The 18,083-nt window shown below is 38.0% G+C and overlaps 1 long non-coding RNA gene across 2 annotated transcripts in view; it reads right to left on the reverse strand.

Annotated features, from left to right (window-relative positions):
- Positions 1-573: 573 nt before the first annotated feature.
- The window catches only part of LOC103096189 (uncharacterized), a 61,011-nt gene continuing 43,501 nt past the window's right edge, over positions 574-18,083 (reverse strand). Inside the window, exons 3-4 of one of the 2 annotated variants that reach the window (XR_008915602.1) lie at positions 3,781-8,694; positions 574-1,340 (exon numbers count right to left, since the gene is read on the reverse strand). This is a non-coding gene — a long non-coding RNA (uncharacterized LOC103096189). The remainder of the gene's footprint in view (positions 1,341-3,780; positions 8,695-18,083) is intronic. The other variant, XR_459092.3, reaches the window with a different exon arrangement.

Consider the following 18,083-nt stretch of genomic DNA (forward strand, 5'->3'; position numbering starts at 1 on the left):
GTTCTTTATATTCTGGTTTTTAGATTCCTAGAATTTTTTTTTAATTTCCTGACACTGGGGTTTTGGAGTTGTGGAGGTTGTTTTTGTTTTTGTTTGAGGATATTGTACTTGCTAATTCATGATGGGAAACTATCCTCTATTCCATAGGTCACAGAGTTAGAGCTAGAAAAGATGTTTGAAGGCATCTAGTATAAACCCATCATTTTGCCGAAGGGAAAACTAAGTCTTAGGTGACTGGTCTATGATCACATGGGTAATAAGTGGGACAGTTGATCATTTGCCTTAGACAAGCAATGTCCTAAGCAGAATTTCATTGTTTGCCCAGATCTGGCAGGTTGGAGAGTCAGGGAACAATATTTATTGCCAGCTTTAAAGCTTCTCGAGGTTCCTGAATTGATTCAGCACCAGCTCTCCCCTTTTGATGCCCCTATTCCCATTGCTCTTTTTATGTTGACACAATATTATTCATAGCTCACAGGTAAGGGCATATGGAATTTAGTCTATTTTTTGTTTTAAGAGAGATAATTATGAGTGTTGAGTGTTAGATTTTAAATCAATAACTGCAGGTTCTTATTTTCCATAGAGTTTATTAATTATCACTTGAAACAGAGAAAGCAGATATACAGAGATTTAAGCCTAATCTAATATAACTCTGACCATGTGTTTCTCCACATGGCTACCTTGTTCAGCCATGGTCCTTCCCCACCACCTCCAAGGAAATAAAGAGAGCTGGCATGTCTTGTCCCACACCTTTATCCTTTCTCTTGAACCTGGACCAATAACCTTTAGTTCCGGGTCATGTTCCTAGGACTCTTCACCTATGACCTCTGTTAGGAGCATTCATGTGACATCCAGCCATGCAGGAAGGTGGGGATGAGCTGGGGGGAGGGGAGCAGAATCCATATACACCATCCCCCCTGTGATTCTATTGGGAGATGAGCCTGTTGAAATCTCCCAGATTTATATGCCTAGTCTCCCCAATGAATCATCTCAAATATCCAGCTTATACCTCTAAAGATCTTCTAGCTAAAGGTGCATATAATACTTCACTTTCTAAGGTGAAATTACAACAGTTTGAAATAAGAGGGAAATAAAAGAGGAAGAGAGCAAAACCAATGATTAGTAGGCACATTGACAAAAAGCCTATTAGGAGGCAATTCCCTTTGGCATAAGAGTTTACATTCAAAATAAATGTGTTCAACCCCCCTCAGTTCAATTCATTACATCCCAAAGTTCATTCTGAATCTTCTGGTGTCCACAGACTTCTTTATGGTGCCTTCTTTAAAGGAGTTCACTTTCTTGATTCAGGGAGTTAACAAACTTCTTTTCCTGAAGTTTCTCTAAAACAAAAATTTAAATCTTGGATTGTACAAAAATTATAAACAAGTTAGCACACAGAGATAAGTATTGTCATTAGACAATATTTCGCTTCATCTACTCACCAATTAAGAAAAGGAAGGATTATGGCTTCTTAAAGGTCTTAGAATATTCTAGGGCCATAAGTAAGATTTTTAATTAAAATAGTCACTTTGAGATCTTATAGTAGCATCACCTTCTTCTGAATAGCAATATCATTTGTAACATTAGGGAGTCAGCTAACCTTATCTGTGAGTCATAGATCAATAAAACAGGTGCTCTGATAGCAGTAAGTGCCAGTGACAAAGAAAAATGCTACACCCAAAACATTATCTACTTTATTATGAAAATTAACCAGGAAACCATCTCCAGGGATTTCTGAAATAAATGAGACTCAAATGCTGTGTTGGCAAACCTATGGAATGAGTGCTCGAGTGTGCAGGAAGGGGTTACTGCTTTCCCCCTCTCAACACACACCTGAAGACATTTTCCCCATCACCCACCCCTTTGCCTAGCAGCCCAATGGGTGTGCTTCCTCCCTCCTCTGTCTGGGGTAAGATGGGGGGCTCATATGTGATGTGAAAGTTTCAGTTTGGGCATTCCATCTCTAAAAGGTTCACCATCATGTCTCCACTCTCTAGCACAATTTAGATTGGTGTATAGCTGCTTACAAAATGCTTGGAATTCTTTTATGAATGGCAGTGGGGGAAAATTAGAATTAGGATTAGCCTCTGCATGCTGGATGAGCAAGGAATCTTGACCACAGATCACAGAATCATGAGCCAAGCTCTGGAAGGGACTCATTTTTACAGATAAGATAACCTCATCTTTACAGACTATATGCCCAGACAGGTGTAGTGCCTTGTGCATACCCAGACACATGAGTTGTAAATGCCAATGGTAGATACAATGCAAGACACAATGGCCACTGAGGGGGACAAATTGAATGCATTTGGAAACTTGCAAGTGGTATTCCTCACTCCAAAGGAAGACCCCTTTTCCAGAAGCTCAATCTCCTTCATTTCACAAATAATATATTGGGGGCAGCTGGGTGGCTCAGTGGATTGAGAGCCAGACCTAGAGTTGGGAGGCCCTAGGTTCAAATCTGGCCTCAGATACTTCCCAGCTGTGTGATCCTATGTAAGTCACTTGACCCCCATTGCCTAGCCCTTACCACTCTTCTGCCTTGGAGCCAATACATAGTATTGATTCTAAGACAGAAGGTAAGGGTTAAAAAAAAAACCAAGCGCAAATAATATATCAAAAGTGAGTTTCTAAAGCAAACATGGAGTGTCAGGCCTCCTAATTCCCAGTTCAGGACACTTGCCAATACATGAGAAGAGAGCCATAAACCAAGGCAGCTCATTTTCTCATTCATTCTATATAGCTGATCTGAATTATGTATCAAAAGTAGCAACATAAAGAGATTTAAGGAAGAAAACACTAGAGTTTAAGGGATGTTAGGATTAATAAAATCCAAACAAAAATCACTGCTGAGGAATCAGAACCATAAACTATTTTTTTTAAATGAGAGAGACAATAGGGAAGAATTATTCAAAAAGACAAACCCAGAAATACAATAGTAGAAAGAATAATATTTTCTTTAAAAAGAATTTTTTTTAAAGTATGGCTGCAATAAGGAAGAAAAAGGTGAAGTATCTCTTTTATAAGACTAAAGTCTTTTAAGAAAATGAATGAAATTGAGCAAAAATACTACATTGAGGAAAAATACATCTCCATGAGGTTCCATTTTAATTTTTTTCCTTAAAAAACTTTACTCTTTTTTTCCTGCTAAAATTTGTGGAGTACTACAGTGAAAAGAGAGTTCAGATGAAAGCCAAAGGATCTGGGTTCAAATCCTTCCTCTACCATTTGTTATCTCTGTGACCTCAAGCAAGTCATAATCTCTCTGGATCTTTTTTTTTTTTTTTTAGGGTTTGGACTTGGTAACCTCTAAGGTCCCTTCCAGATCAAATTTATAATCCCATGATTATGCCCACTCTACTTTGTGTCTGCTGCTCTGCCTGGTTGCATACCCACACAATAAAATGCCTCTCCCAGGATATACTCATAACTTCTCACTTCTAATCTCATCAACATAGTACTTGCTGATTGACCCCGCCTCCCTTATCCTCTCTTTAAGATTCAGAGGCCTGTGGAAAGAACACCAAACTCTTTTCAAAGCTTTCCTTTATAGAGGGCTGAAACTGGACTCTCAGCTCACTCTACTAACTGGTTTCAATTGTTCCTCCCAACCAGAATTCCCTCTTTCCTCTTCTTTCCTTATCTGTGCAATTTATCCCTCAAAATCCACTTCAAGTCTCACCTCCTCCAGGAAGACTTCTCTGATCACTCCTGCCCATAGTAGGCTGTCCTTTCACTATACAATATTCACAGTCATTTTTATAAAAAGTTGTTAATTACCTCTGATGGTCGACTTTTGTATCCCGTACCTAGACTGCAGATTGTTTGTAGGTAGGCACCACGTTAGTTACTTATAAAGCGTTTGTTGGCCTCCTCATCCCCTTGAACACTTTCTCAGTTTGTCAGGAATTAGGTTATTCAATATATCCAGAAATGTCCTTCTACTATTAAAACAGAATAGAATTCAGCATGAGATAACTGTGTTTTGGATATTGGACTTTTTTTTAAGTCTACAGAGATAGAGTAGATAGAAGATACATGGGGAGAGAGCAGAAAAGCTCAGTTGTCCACAGGAAATGACAGGATTCTTAGAAATAAACCTTGAATTGAAAATAAAGCTGAAGCAATTTTTTTTTTCCATATAGTGTTAAAATGGACCATTGAAAGCATTTGTTAGTGCTTTGGGGCTTTGAAAGGGCAGTGACAAAGCTACAAATTAGAAGTTTGTTCAAGAAAATTGGATTGAGAAAGTTATTAGGGGTTTATTCTCTTGAAAATATCTATGATGTGGGTTTGTGTTACCAGAGTTTTGAAATACATACCTTGATAAGAAGGCCCCTCTGATGTTCACACCAATAGATTTTTTAATCGTGGTTCCCCAGAGCTGAAATAAAATCCCAACCCTAAGAGAAAAGTGTGGGGAGGTATGGCTGTGGCAAGATTTTTCGAAGAAAAGTAATAAAATATAAAGGAAAAGAATCCAAATTATTCTTGTAATTTGAAGAATGGGTCCTTGAGACATTTAAGAGAACTAGCCAGCGCACTTCTGCCTGTCTATGATCATCATTGAGGAAATTTCTCCCTATCTTGCGTCATTTTCTTGGTCCATTTGCATACTAGCAGGAAAAATAATTACATTTGTGTCTATGTCATACATTCTGAAAATACTTCAGAAGAACAAAAAATTCTAGACCTATATGATGCCTTGCTATGTAGTAAGTGGGTTCAAATCTAACCTCAGGCACTTGCTAGCTGCATGACTCTGGGCAAGTCACTTAACTCCTTTTGCCTAGTCCTTACTGCTCTTCTCTCTTGGAACCAATATAGAGTATTGGTAAGATAGAAGGTAAGGGTTTTTAATTTTAAAAGATAACAATATGGAAGCACCCTTTCATTTCTTATTCTGGACATTATATTTTACTAATCTATCCAAAGCTGCCTTTAGATTTTCTGGCAGCCACATTTAACTGTTGACTTAGATGCCCATGTTGCTACCTTTTGTTTAAAGATAATGTACCAACCAACATCTTTCTATACCACACAGGAAAATCACTGTCTTTTAGGCATAGATTTTTTTAACTTTGTACTTTCTAAACTTGCTACATCTAGTTGGTAAAGTGGATAGACTGATGAGCGGGGAGTAAAGAAGATTCATCTTCCTAAGTTCATATTTAGCCTCAGCCACTTACCAGCTTGTGACCCTGGTCAAGTGACTTAATACTTAACTATGCCTCAATTTCCTCATCTGTAAAATGAGCTAGAGAAGGAAATGGCAAACTACTCTAGTATCTTTGCCAAAAAAAAAAAAAAACAAAAAAAAAAAACAAACCCAAGTGGAGTCATGAAGAGTCAGACACAACTAAAATGACTAAACAACAAACTCTGAGAAAGTGTTTAGGTTCTTGGCAAGGAGGAAGGTGGGAGGATTTAGTTCACAGTATCATATTCTTAGAAACTTAATTAAGTACTGATAAAATTTTCTTCATTCAGGTAAATCTAGAAAGGTCTTGAGACTGGAAAAAAAGATATATTTTCTCAGTATTAAAAAAAAAAAAGATGGCAGATGAGAGAGACCTTAGTGTGCTTCCACTAGTATGAGGGCATCATTGTCTGGAGCATTGAGCACATGGCAGGTGCTGATCTTCACTGGTAGTGAGAATTTCCTTACTAGGAATTCCCTAGGACATCTGTCTGGTTTTAAAAAAAATAGAACAATAACAGTTTGGGGAGGGGGTGGTGATGCCGTGAGGAGTGGTATCTGAACTGAACTCTGAAGAAATCTAAGACAGAAATGAGCAAGAAGTATATTACAATCATGAGAACCCATCTGCCCAAAGACACTTGGGTGGGAGGTGGAATGTTGTGTATGGGCAGTAGTAAGTACAGTAAGCCAATATGAATGGAACAGAAAGGGTTTTGAGAGACTATTGTGGAACAAGAATGGAAAGAGGGGTAAGAGCTGGCTTGGGGAGGGCTTCAAATGCCAGACCAACAGTCTGTCAGATACCTTGCCCCCAGAAGAACAGATCTTGTTCCTGATTACTACATAGAAGGTTGGTTGTCTTTCAGCATCTTGGCTTCCTAGTGGCCATATCCATGTTGCATCAGTTGAGGCTGAGAAGCATATGCTTGATTAAGACATGTTCACTCTTCAACCTAATCTGAGCTTGCCTCACATCTGCTCACCATTTAGCAGCTGGCTGAGGGGAGTCCTTCTATCATTCATTCTTTACATACTTCCAGCCCAACCAAACCCCGTTGCCAGGAACATGCCTTTGCTGCTAATAAAGTAGCTACATTTAAGGGGGAAAAATAATAACCCAGGTCTTGTTCTAATGATGCCATTCTCTATTTATTTCTCAGTACAGGTCACAAGGTGTCATTAATGAAGCTGTTCCACAAGCCAGCTAAATGCATTTTTCTATATTCCTAGTCTTGGAAAACTTGGTGTTTGGTATCCATGGAAACATTCATATAGGGAAAATAAAATACTCTCTCAGTATAGAGGAAAGAACCCTGGAGTTGTAGTCAGAAGGCTTGCCTTCAAGGGGTCCTTCTTATAACCAATCTGACCTTTAAAAAGTCATTTACTGGGGGGCAGAAGATGACTCAGTAGATTGAGAGCCAAGCCTAGAGAAGGGAAGTCCTGGGTTCAAATCTGACTTCAGATACTTTCTAGCTATGTGATCCAGGGCAAATTACTTAATCCCCACTGCCTAGCTCTTACCACTTTTCTGTCTTGAAACCAATATACAGTATTGATTGTAAGACAGAAGATAAGGATTATTAAAAAATGAGTAATTTAATGTAAGCCTCAGTTTCCTTCTCTATAAAACAAGAATAATACTACCCATTCTAATTCAGAGAATTGTTTGAAGGCTCAAATAAGATAATACATATGAAAACATTTCAGGTCACAACGATAAAGCTCTTTATAAAAAACCCAAATGGTAACTTATTCTTCACCGACACAAAAATTACATTGACCATAATCTGTCAGGAGGCTTTTTAAGACCCAGACTTAAAAGAGAGACCCTCTTGGGAATAACAACTGAAGAGGAAGGACAGGAATCTGCATTGTTTGAAAGGTCTGCTTGTGACTGAGATCAAGCCTTCTTTGACACTAAGATCTTGGACACCACCACTGAAAGTAGTCTCATCTCCAGGCTTAGAGATGCAGGTCAATAACTTCACTCTGTTAGGAGATTAAAGACTTCAACTATCCTTGCATTCAGCAAGATTTCAGATCTCAAACCCGACCCTTCACAAACTTCACACCACAAAAATAGTGTTCTCTTTAGTGTCCATGGAGACCTGGAAATTATAACTTTCAGTCTTGCATCTTGTAAATGAGGTACAATTTGGTCAGAGTGCCCCAAATTTTATTCCTATTCTAGTACAAGGTAACTCTTGGCAAATCACTTATCCTCTGTGCCTCATTCATTCAACAAACACTCATAATGTGACTATTAAGTCCCAGGAACTGTGCTAAAGTGGGGGATGAAAATCTAGGAAAGGAAATAACCAGGAATGTAGGTAAATATTTAATAATCAGTACTCTGGTGGAAAGGGAATACAAATCACCACTTTTCAATTTGATCTGCATTATTAGCATGTGATCCCACTTTCTGAAGTCTAGACAATTAATCAAACAATAACACAAACCCTGATTTGTAGTATTTGTCAGTTTCTGAGTTGTAAATGCTATCCCTGAAAATTTAACAACAGGCTCTGATGAGTCGGTTTGAGCTGCTTCCAGTATATCAATGAAAAAACACACAAATAAAAACATCTTGAACCAGGAGATGACTAGTCAATGTTTATTAGATTGAGAGGTAGCATGGTGCAGTGGAAGCAGGGCTAGATTTCAAGCCAAAATAGATGGGATTAAGAGCTGCTCCAGTTCCTGTCCTTTGTTATTTCTTAAGTCCCTTCTCTTTTCCAGGGTTTAATTTCCACTTCTGTAAATAGACTAGATTATCTTCTAAAGCCTGCTCCAACTTTAAAATCTATAAAATGAATTGATTTTTAAAAATCAAATATGATGAGAAAAATATAAGCAAAGTTTTAAAGAGCAAACTTGTTTAAGGAGATACTATTGACTTGTGGCAATAAGATATCAGATAAAGGATGGTTCAGAGGTATCTTCAAGCTGGGCCTTAAAGTATGGATATTTATCTGAGAGAGATGGAGAGAAGATAGTCCAGACATTTCTACAAAATCATACTATGACAACTAAGGAAATAAGGATAGAAAAGATAAGGGGTCCTCAAATTCAATAGCTCCAATCACTTCCTCTACCAGATTTCTCATCAATCTTGCTAAGGAAGGATCCAAATGGACTGATAAGAGTTTCATCCTTCCTGGCCCTAAGCACCCTCTAGTGGAGATGCTACTGAGCTCTGACCAAAGTTCAAGTAGCTGGAGGGAAAAAAAGATACTGATTGGGAAAATCATCCAACTTTGCATTTTACAGGAGGGAAGATGGAGAATTATTGCCCCCTCTCCTCCACACATACAAACTCACCATCTGGAAAACTTTGTCTACTGACCTGGAGATTTTCCCAGATTACTTTGTAGAAGTACCTATCAATGATGGCCTAGATAATATAATCCTGCAGTAATGAGAATTGACTCTACTTGCCATATATGTGGATCAAGGGATTATACCTACAGAGATCCTTCCAAGGAAGGCTGCAAAAACAAACAAACAAACAAATAAATGAATGAATAAATGAATGAATGAATGAATGAATGAATAAATAAATAAATGAACAAATAAATAAATAAAAATAAATGAATAAATAAATAAACAAACAAATGAATGAATAAATAAATGAATGAATGAATGAATGAATGACAGTTACAATAGTATGGTACTTGGTAAGAGTGTTTGAAGACTATGGCTCTCAATAAAGTTCACAAACCCCTTCCTACCAACTTGTTCCTATTGGCAGGAGTTCTTTATAATTCATGTAATAAGAGGAACATTAAAATGTTAATTTTGGAACCCAAAACTTCTTTGTTATTATGTCAAGAATTCCACTATTTCTCACTTCTTTGTATTGAGGCATAAATGGCACATTTTAACATACATATGTCTATATCTATAAAGTTGTTCCTAGATCTAGGCCATTCAGTCTGATTTCCTCATTTTATTTGTAAAGGAACTAAGACCTGAGAAAAATTCAGGTAGAATTTAAGCCTAGGTTCTTTGGCTTCATAGTTGGTACTCTTTTAGTTGTATTACCCTATTGGTCTTGGGAAGTTAGTACCCATTTTGGTATATATGGATACTACTACTAATAAACAACCTAGTTAAGGTAAAATATGGATCAGTTGTTACTGAGGTAGAGCTTGGAAAATTCTTCCTCCTCCTCCTCCTCCTCCTCCTCCTCCTCCTCTTCGTCCTCCTTTTCCTCCTCCTCTTCCTCCTCTTCCTCTTCCTCCTCCTCCTCCTCCTCCACTGGACATCACTGAAGCTTTGACTTACCCTATTTCCTACCTGGGTCAATTGATTCCTCCTTAGGTAATTCAATGACCCCCTTGCCCCTGAGGGCTCATATTAATGCCACACTTAGTGAAGATATATGATTGGCTTTAGCCTTACTATGGCCCAGAGAAACCTAGATGAAGCATTCTACCAGCTTTAGCTTCACCAAAAGCAGAGATTAAAAAAATATTTTTTAGTACCAACCTACATTTTAGAAAGGAAGAGAAACAGAACAGTAAAGTTTTGGTGAAAGATCTTATCATCTACCACCTGGTTGATTTCAATGATGTTTAGAAACTCATCATTCTACAAGGTTAAATAAACTCTGAAACTTACACCTCCTCTGTACCCCCTACCCTTGAGGCCTCTTTTTCCTTATAGTTGGAGAGGGTGAACGCTGGAGAACTCCTTCCTGAACCACCACCATCTTAAGAAGGACACTCAACAAACTCACCTCGTCATTTCCCACTTGGCTAACCTCTTGAATTTCATGATTTCCAGAAATTTATCATTCTGGAAGATGAAATCAACTTTATAATATATGTTCTTGGGTCACATCTCAATCATCTGCAGAACGTCATCATCCCCTCCACATCTCTATAAACTTCCCCCTGACTCCCTTTTGATTTTTTAATGTGCTGTGTCCCCCATTAGATTGGAACCCCCTTGAAAGCAGGCACTCTATTGCCTTTCTTTGAATCATCAGCTTGTAACACAGTGTCTGGCATATAGCAGGATCTTAATAAATATTTATTAACTATTGACTAAAATAAAAGAAGACAAACATGTACAAAGAACAGAGAACTGACAAGGAAAGGTTTATCAGTGAGAATTCTATATATAGTCCAAGGTCAAAGGCAAATTGCAACTGAATGATAATGGGCACTTATGAGTTGAGAAGAAAATGAAAGAGAAAAAGGAAGCCCAGGAACTGGAATAGATGTGAGTAAGGGTGATTACAAATAAAATGGTGGAGAAGAAAGGTGTCTTTCGGATTCTCCAAACTCAATTCAATTCAGCACACTTTTATTAAGCCCTTAGTATGTGCAAAGCATTTTGCTAGGAAAGGGTGATAATATGAGGGGAAAGAATATGAGACAAGGTAGAATGGGATTAGGGGAAAGAGTCAGACAAAATACTCTAACAGGTTTTGAGGAAAGGGTGATTATTTTCCAGAGGGGATCAAAGGAGGCTTCATGTAGTTGGAAGCATTTTTTCCCAAAGAAATTGAGAGATTTCAGTAGGCAAAGATTAGGAAGGGTTCTTTTCAGCTTTGGAGATTATACAAATGCACAAGTGAGAGGCACAGATAATAAATTAAGAGCCACTCTAGATTGGCTGTACCATAGTCAAGTCAGGACAAATCAACTAGCAATTATTAACATTTATTTAGCACTGACTGTGCCAGGTTTTGATAAGCTCTGGAGATACAAAGAAAGGCAAAAAAGCAGTCTGTACTCCTAAGGAATTCACAGTCTACTATAATGCATGAAAGGTCAGTAGGAGATAGGGACTGAGCCCCTGACTTTCTTGATATATGGAACTCCCAGAGGGAACACCCTTTAGCAATACAAGTTGGCACCTTCTCTGCAACTTACACTCAGAAAATTGTCATTTTCATGAAGAGGGGAAAGCCTTGCCCAAGGTCATAAATGCGCTTGCTTTGGCAGCACATATACCATGGTCAGAAATGTTGGAGGTAGCATTTAAACTCAAATTATCTTGCTCTAAGACGAGTGTTCAATCTATTGGGGAAGCTGGATACTGTGGATAGAGTGCTGGACCTTGAGGTAGGAAAACCTACGTTCAATTCTATCATGAGATGTTTACTAATTGTGTGTCCTTGGACAAGTCACTTAATCTTTGTTTGCCTCAGTTTGCTCATCTTTAAAATGGGGATAATAATAGCACTGACTTCCCAAAGTTACTGTGAAGATCAAATGAGATAATATGGATAAAATGCTTAGCACAGTACCTGACACATTAAGGCACTATACATATATATATATATTTTTTCATTTTTATCATTATTATTGCTACTAGGCTATGAAAGGGGAGTTGTGGTAAATAAAGATGGAAAGGTAGAGGAAACCATTTTGTTAAATTTCCAAATGCTGAGCTAAGGTGTCTGAAGTTATTCTAGAGGAAAAAGTAAACTGGTACCATTTCTTTCAGCTCCAGCTCTATGATTTTAAGATCACGCTGCTTCCTTGAGTGAACGGAAAAGAGAACAAAGCTCCTTCATAGCAGAAATGGTCCTTTGTCTTTTTTTATGGCCCCAGGACTTAGCACAATGCCTGCCACATACTTAATAAGTGTTCCTTGACTGACCGATGCTTCCTGGCCATGAGAAGACAGGAGACATCCTTGATTTCTGAGTTGCATTAGTTGTCATTGCTGAAGCTGGCAATCAGCAGCCCTTCCTCTCCCAAATCCTCTTGCTGGCATTTTTCTGCCAGTGACAGGATAAGAAACCTCCAAGGAAGTCCAGCTCTACCACTCAGTACATAGAGCTGACTCCTGACAATTGATAGACATCGTTGGAATTGCCCATCAGGCAAATACATGAGACAATAAGGAAGTTATGATGTGACATACAACTTATTTGGGGAGGGACCAGACCTGAGATTTTATCAGCAAAGAGAGCTCTTAGTTAGGAATTCTTTTCTTTCTACAAATCCAGGTAAGCATATTCTTTACATGTTATGGGCTTAGAGAATGACCAGGAAAACTAAGAGGTCAGTGGGGACAGAGCCAGGCCTGGAGAACAGAGGTCCTGGGTTCAAATTTGACCTCAGACATTTCCTAGCTATGTGACCCTAGGCAAGTCATTTAACCCAAATTGCTTAGTTCTTCCCATCCTTATGCCTTGGAACTTGGTACTAGTTCTAAGATAGAAGGTAAGGACTTAAAAACAAACAAACAAACAAAAAAACCCTAAGGGGTCAAGTGACTTGCCCAGGTCCACAAAGACAGCAGGGGTCAGAGGTACGACTTGAACTCAGGTCATCCTGATTCTGAGTCCAGATCGCTAATCACTGTATCACAGAAGCTCTAAATAAAACTATAGCTGGGTGGCACAGGGGATAGAATGCTGGGTCTGGAGTCAGTAAGACCTGAGTTACAATATGGCTGCAAATACTTCCTACCTGTTTGACCTGGAGAAGTCACTTAACTGCTGTCTGCCTCAGTTTCCTTTCCTATAAAATGGTGAAGATAATGGCAAAAATAATAGCACTTCCCTCTTAGGTTTATTGTGAGGATCAAATGAGGTAATATTTGTAAAGCACATTTGCAGAATCCCTAGCCCATAGTAGACATTTAATGAATGTCCATTTCTTTCCTTCTACTCAAGGGAAGCAATACTGGATCTTGAGTCAGAGAGTCAGGATTTTAATTCTGACTCTGCTATTGAATACCCATGAATAAGTCACTTGATCTTTCCAAGTTTCAATTTCCTCATCGATAACATGAAAGATTTGGACTAGATTGACCTTTAAGGTCCTTCCTAACTCTAGATATACTCTTCTATGAGGTACCTGACCAAGAGATTAAAGGTAGAAGCAGACAGAGAAAGGTAATGTTAACATTTTGGGTATCAACACCAATAAGGTTGACCATTTCTGAGCCCAGAATGAAAGTCAATAGGAAAACTGTATTCTACTTACAGAATCTCATTTAATAGAAAAAATGTTCCAGTCTCCCCTCATGTAAAATGAAATACACTTGTATAAATGAAAACTAAGTGCATAATCCTTTTTCTATTCTATGATAAATTCATAAAACCTCTCTAATCACAAAGGGGAAAAAAGACTTTCCTCTATACCAAGTACTGAATAGATTCACATCCTTTCAGATCAACCTGATTAATATTTGGAAGATAAGAGAGATCTTGAAATTATTTATCTAGATCTTAGCCAAGCATTTATTTAATGAACTCTGATGTTATTCTGGTAGAAAAGACAGGAAAATGTAGTTAATAAATAAAGTTATATGTATTCAGACCTGACTGAATGGTTGGTCTCGAAGATTTCTCTCTAGTGAATGGAGATCAAGTTGAAAGGTCCCCTGAAGTGCCCCAGGGATTTGGGCTTAGCTGTGTGCTGTTCGAGTCTTTTAAATCAAGTAATTAAATAACAGACATGTTGTTGTTGTTTAGTTGTTTTCAGTCATGTCCATCTCTTTTGAGATTTTCTTGCCAAAGATACTGGAGTAGTTTGCCATTTCCTTCTCCAACTCATTTTATAGGTAAAAAAAAAATGAAGGCAAAAATGGTTAAGTGACTTTGCCCAGGGTCACATAGCTATTAAGTGTCTGCAGCCAGATTTGAACTCAGAAAGATGAATCTTCCTAACTCCAAATCTGCACTCTTTCACACTGCATACCTACTTGCCCTGGAATAAAGGTATAGCGATCAATTTGATCAACTTTGGGTGTTAACACAAAGCTGAGAGAGATAGCTAACATACTATATGAGGGAATCAGGATTCAAATAGATCTTGATGGGTTAAAATATTGAACCAATATAAGTAAGATGAAATTTATAGAATAGAGGGCATAGGGCCAGATTTGAATTCACTAAGACCTGGTTTTAGTGGACAATATACTCAATATAAATATAATATATCCACCAAGAAAATAGTATTAAGTTACGGAAACCTGCCAGAGTCAGACTGCATCTGCAATGCTTGGTCCAATTCTGGGAATCAAATAGAAGAAAAGATGAGTTGGAGAGTGTCCAAAAGAAGGTATGCAAGTTGATGAAGGGTCTGCTATTCATTGCATATGAGGGTCAGTTGAAGAAACTGGGACTATTTAGTCTGATGAAAAGACAATAAGACTAATGTGATTAAATTTATTTCACCTAAGCCCAGAGGGCACAACTAGGAGCAATAAGTGGAAGTCACAGAGAAGCAATTTTAGACTTGACATCAGGAAAAATATTCTTAATCTTAGAATTATCTAAAAATGGGATTGACTGAACCAGCAGACAGAATTCCACCTTCACTGAAGGTATTTCAGCAAGAACTTTGTGCACATTAACAGCAAAAAATTACGACTCATTGTGAATAATTTAATTATAATCAGCAATGATCCAAGGAACTTATGATTGTAAACCTCAAATTTCCTTAGACTTATAATTGTTGAAAATTTCACCATTGGGATATTTCATACTTGGAAAATTTCTTACTGATAGTCTATTGGAATGGGAACTCCATTGGCATGGGAGGTTCCTTCTCTTCCCTTCTTAAGATTACTTTAGGACAGAAACCCTTTGCTGAACAATGGAAAGGACTTTGACCTATGCTTAAGCATAGAACAGGAATTTCTTTGAGTCTTGATTGATTTAGAATTGATACAATGGAGATACTTGGAATCAATCTCCACCCTATTCAGTCCTAATAGGATTGAGTAAGGGCTGCAGCCTAGATCAAAATTTAATTATTCCAATCTCTACCATACTCAAGTTAACAGGATTTAGAAAGGGCTGTAGCAAAGGAGTATAGATTTAATCATTTGAAAAATATGACCTTCAAAAGACATGTGCAAAAGCCAGAAACCTCTGGGCGGTCCTGGGTTAAGCGAGAGCCTCCATTGACAGGGAAATTGATGAAGAGTGATTGGTAGATGTGAGGACTGAGGGGAGGCAACTTGGATGGTGTCCTTAAAGATAGGAGGGTCTGGAGAGAGAAGGGGGGTGGATTTTTGGGTCGGTGTTGTTCCTGGGCTCTGAGGAAGCTTGCTCTGAAGGAAGCTGAAGGTGGGGGCCTCTGAGACTGTTTCTCCATTTTGGACACGTGAGTAATAGGGACTGATCTCTTTTCTTTGCCCCAGCTATCTAAGGGCTTGGGCCTTTTGGCCCAGCCTAAACAGAAGGGGTATTTAAGCCCTATTCCCTTCTCTCCCCTTTCTCTCTCTATATATATCTCTAATTCCTTTCTTGCTCCTATTGTAATTAAACTCCAAAAAAGGCTGACGGCTGACTTGAGTTTTTCATTTAGGAATTACATAGCTGATTCCTTGGCGACCTTAAATTAATATATATCAGTCTTTTAAAGTGATTCCCTTGTAACATGATGGAATAGGCCAATGATAGTGAAATTTTTAGAGAGGTGGGTGACATGAAAAATATCCTCAGGTACCTGTGGTGATGGGGAGGGGACCAGCCCATCCCTGTGTCCCTCTGGCTTTCTAATAACAAACTCTGGCAAACTCTGTGATGGTGTGAGTGCCCCCTCTAGTACACATACCATAGGTTCACCACCATAGAAATAGGCTATCCACTCCTATAGAAAAACTGACAGTCTGAATGCAAATTGAAATATACCATTCTTCACTTTATTTCCTCCATGAAATTTTCTGGTGTGACATGTGTCTTCTTTCACAACATGATAAACATGGAAATATGTTTTATATGATAACACAAGTACAACCTATATCATATTGCACGCTGTCTTGGGGAAGAGGAAGGGTGTGGAGGTAGAAAGAGAAAATGGATTTCAAAATGTCAGAAACTGATTATTAAAAATTGGATCAACATATAATCTAGAAGAAATTAAATAAGAAAAAAATAAGCAAAGCATGAATGATCATTTTGTCTGGTATGTTATAGAAGAGAACCTTTTTCAGATGGGATTAGACAAAATGGCCTCTAAGATCCCATGCAACTCTGAGATTCTGTGAAATTCCTGGACATGTTTAAGTGCAATAAGGGTATCACTCCTAGAAGGATACTTCTTTCCAAATACTTGATCAATCTAAGATTTTTGCTTATATGTGTGAGAAAAGTTATAGAGAAAAGAAGATTTAGGAATAATTTCTTTTCTTAGCTATAAAAAAAATTTATTGGATACAATAGGACCTGACAGGTATGAAAACTCATTAGAACATAGCTTCCTTTTAGGCTCAGGTTAACCATGCATACTCTTATCCTTACCTGAAGTCAGTATTTGGTTCTATAGGTCAAAGATGTCAAGAGGGAAATTTAGGCTTATTTAGGAACAACAATGTCTTAACAATTAGAACTATCCAAAAGTGGGATGGGATTCCTCAGGAGGTTTTGAGTTGTTATCTTTTATTGGAAGTCTTCACAAAAAGATTACTTTGGTATGTTATATAAGAGATATTCATTCAGAATTGGATTTCACTATATGACTTTGGAGATCTCTAATCTGAGATTCTACAGTTTTGTGACTCAAGTTATCCATATCAAAGGCACAGACATGCCTACATTGTGGCACACAGAGACTATGATCTATGTATATCTTTGACAAAGGGAAGATGCTTCCTGGCTGAAGCAGAATTGACCTCCATTTAAAGCTCCTCTTTTTCTATGGCTTCCAATCATTGTCTTATCTTGACCTCTGGTTTCCTCCTTATCCTTGGTTACCAACAATCCACTCAGTTTTGTCTGCCATCTATCTTTAACTACTAACTTCTGTCTCCATCATGGCTCTAGACCATCCTGTCCTGGCTCCCAACTCTGACCCTCTAATCAACCTCCATTTCTCCCTGATGAGACATGATCTTTTCTCAAAGGAACCAAGTTCCTTTGCAGTACCTTGACCATGCCTCTGAGGTAGTAATCAGCCTCTGCTCCATTCTACTGACAGGAAAATGGAAGTTCAGAACAAAGAAGAGATTTGCTAAATGTCATACATCCAGTTGATGGGAATAAAATTGGAGATTAATCCCAGACTCACCACAAGAATTCCTTGAGGCTTTTCTTAGCAGAGGCAGAGTAAGATTTGGCTGTTGAGCTTAAATTACTTCATGATTATTCCACTGTACTTTATCTGTACTATGATGTATTGGTTCAAATTGGTAATGGGAAGGAGGAAGGGTTAGAAGAAGACTTTAAATGTTCAGATAATTATTTTCTTAATTAAAAAGGCATTCTAACCAAAAGTATGACTAAGTCGTTGTGTTTATTTATCATCAACAAAACACATGCCTGAAGATTGTAACACTCGTCTCATAACATGGAAGAGAATTCGTCTCTATCCTCTAGGAGTTACAAATTGAAAGTAAAGCCTAATACATGAGAGGGTAGGAATAGAATATTGACACTGATCTGTGAAAGAAAAAAAAACATTTATTTCAAACACAGATGCTTCAGTACCCATATCATGACATTCCTCTAATTAAATGTCCTCTAAATACCCTCATGAATCTGGAAAAATCTCAAAAAGGCTTCAGAGCTGAACCATTCTCCCTCACTGTACTCTTCCTCTTCTATTAGCCTACCTATATGCCCTGCTTAATCCAGAGCCACTTTTTCCTTTTTCCCTCTCCAATGGTTCATAAAAGCTAAGGCACATTCATTCTCTACAATTCCTCATCTGTAAAATGAGCCAGAGAAGGAAATGGCAAACCACTCAGGTATCTTTGCCAAGATAATCTCAAATGGGGTCACAAAGTGTTGGACCCAACTGAAATAAATGAACAACAATATTCATTCATGGCAATCAGCTTCTTACCTTCCACTTCTACTTCCTAAAAATCTCTGCTTAAATTCACCTTCCTCCATGACAAGCTACCCAAAATAGGTCTCGTCAAACTACTAACTCAAACTGAATTTGACCATATT

Source organism: Monodelphis domestica, chromosome 1 (genome assembly GCF_027887165.1).
Source record: "Monodelphis domestica isolate mMonDom1 chromosome 1, mMonDom1.pri, whole genome shotgun sequence".
NCBI classification, from domain to species: Eukaryota; Metazoa; Chordata; class Mammalia; order Didelphimorphia; family Didelphidae; genus Monodelphis; species Monodelphis domestica.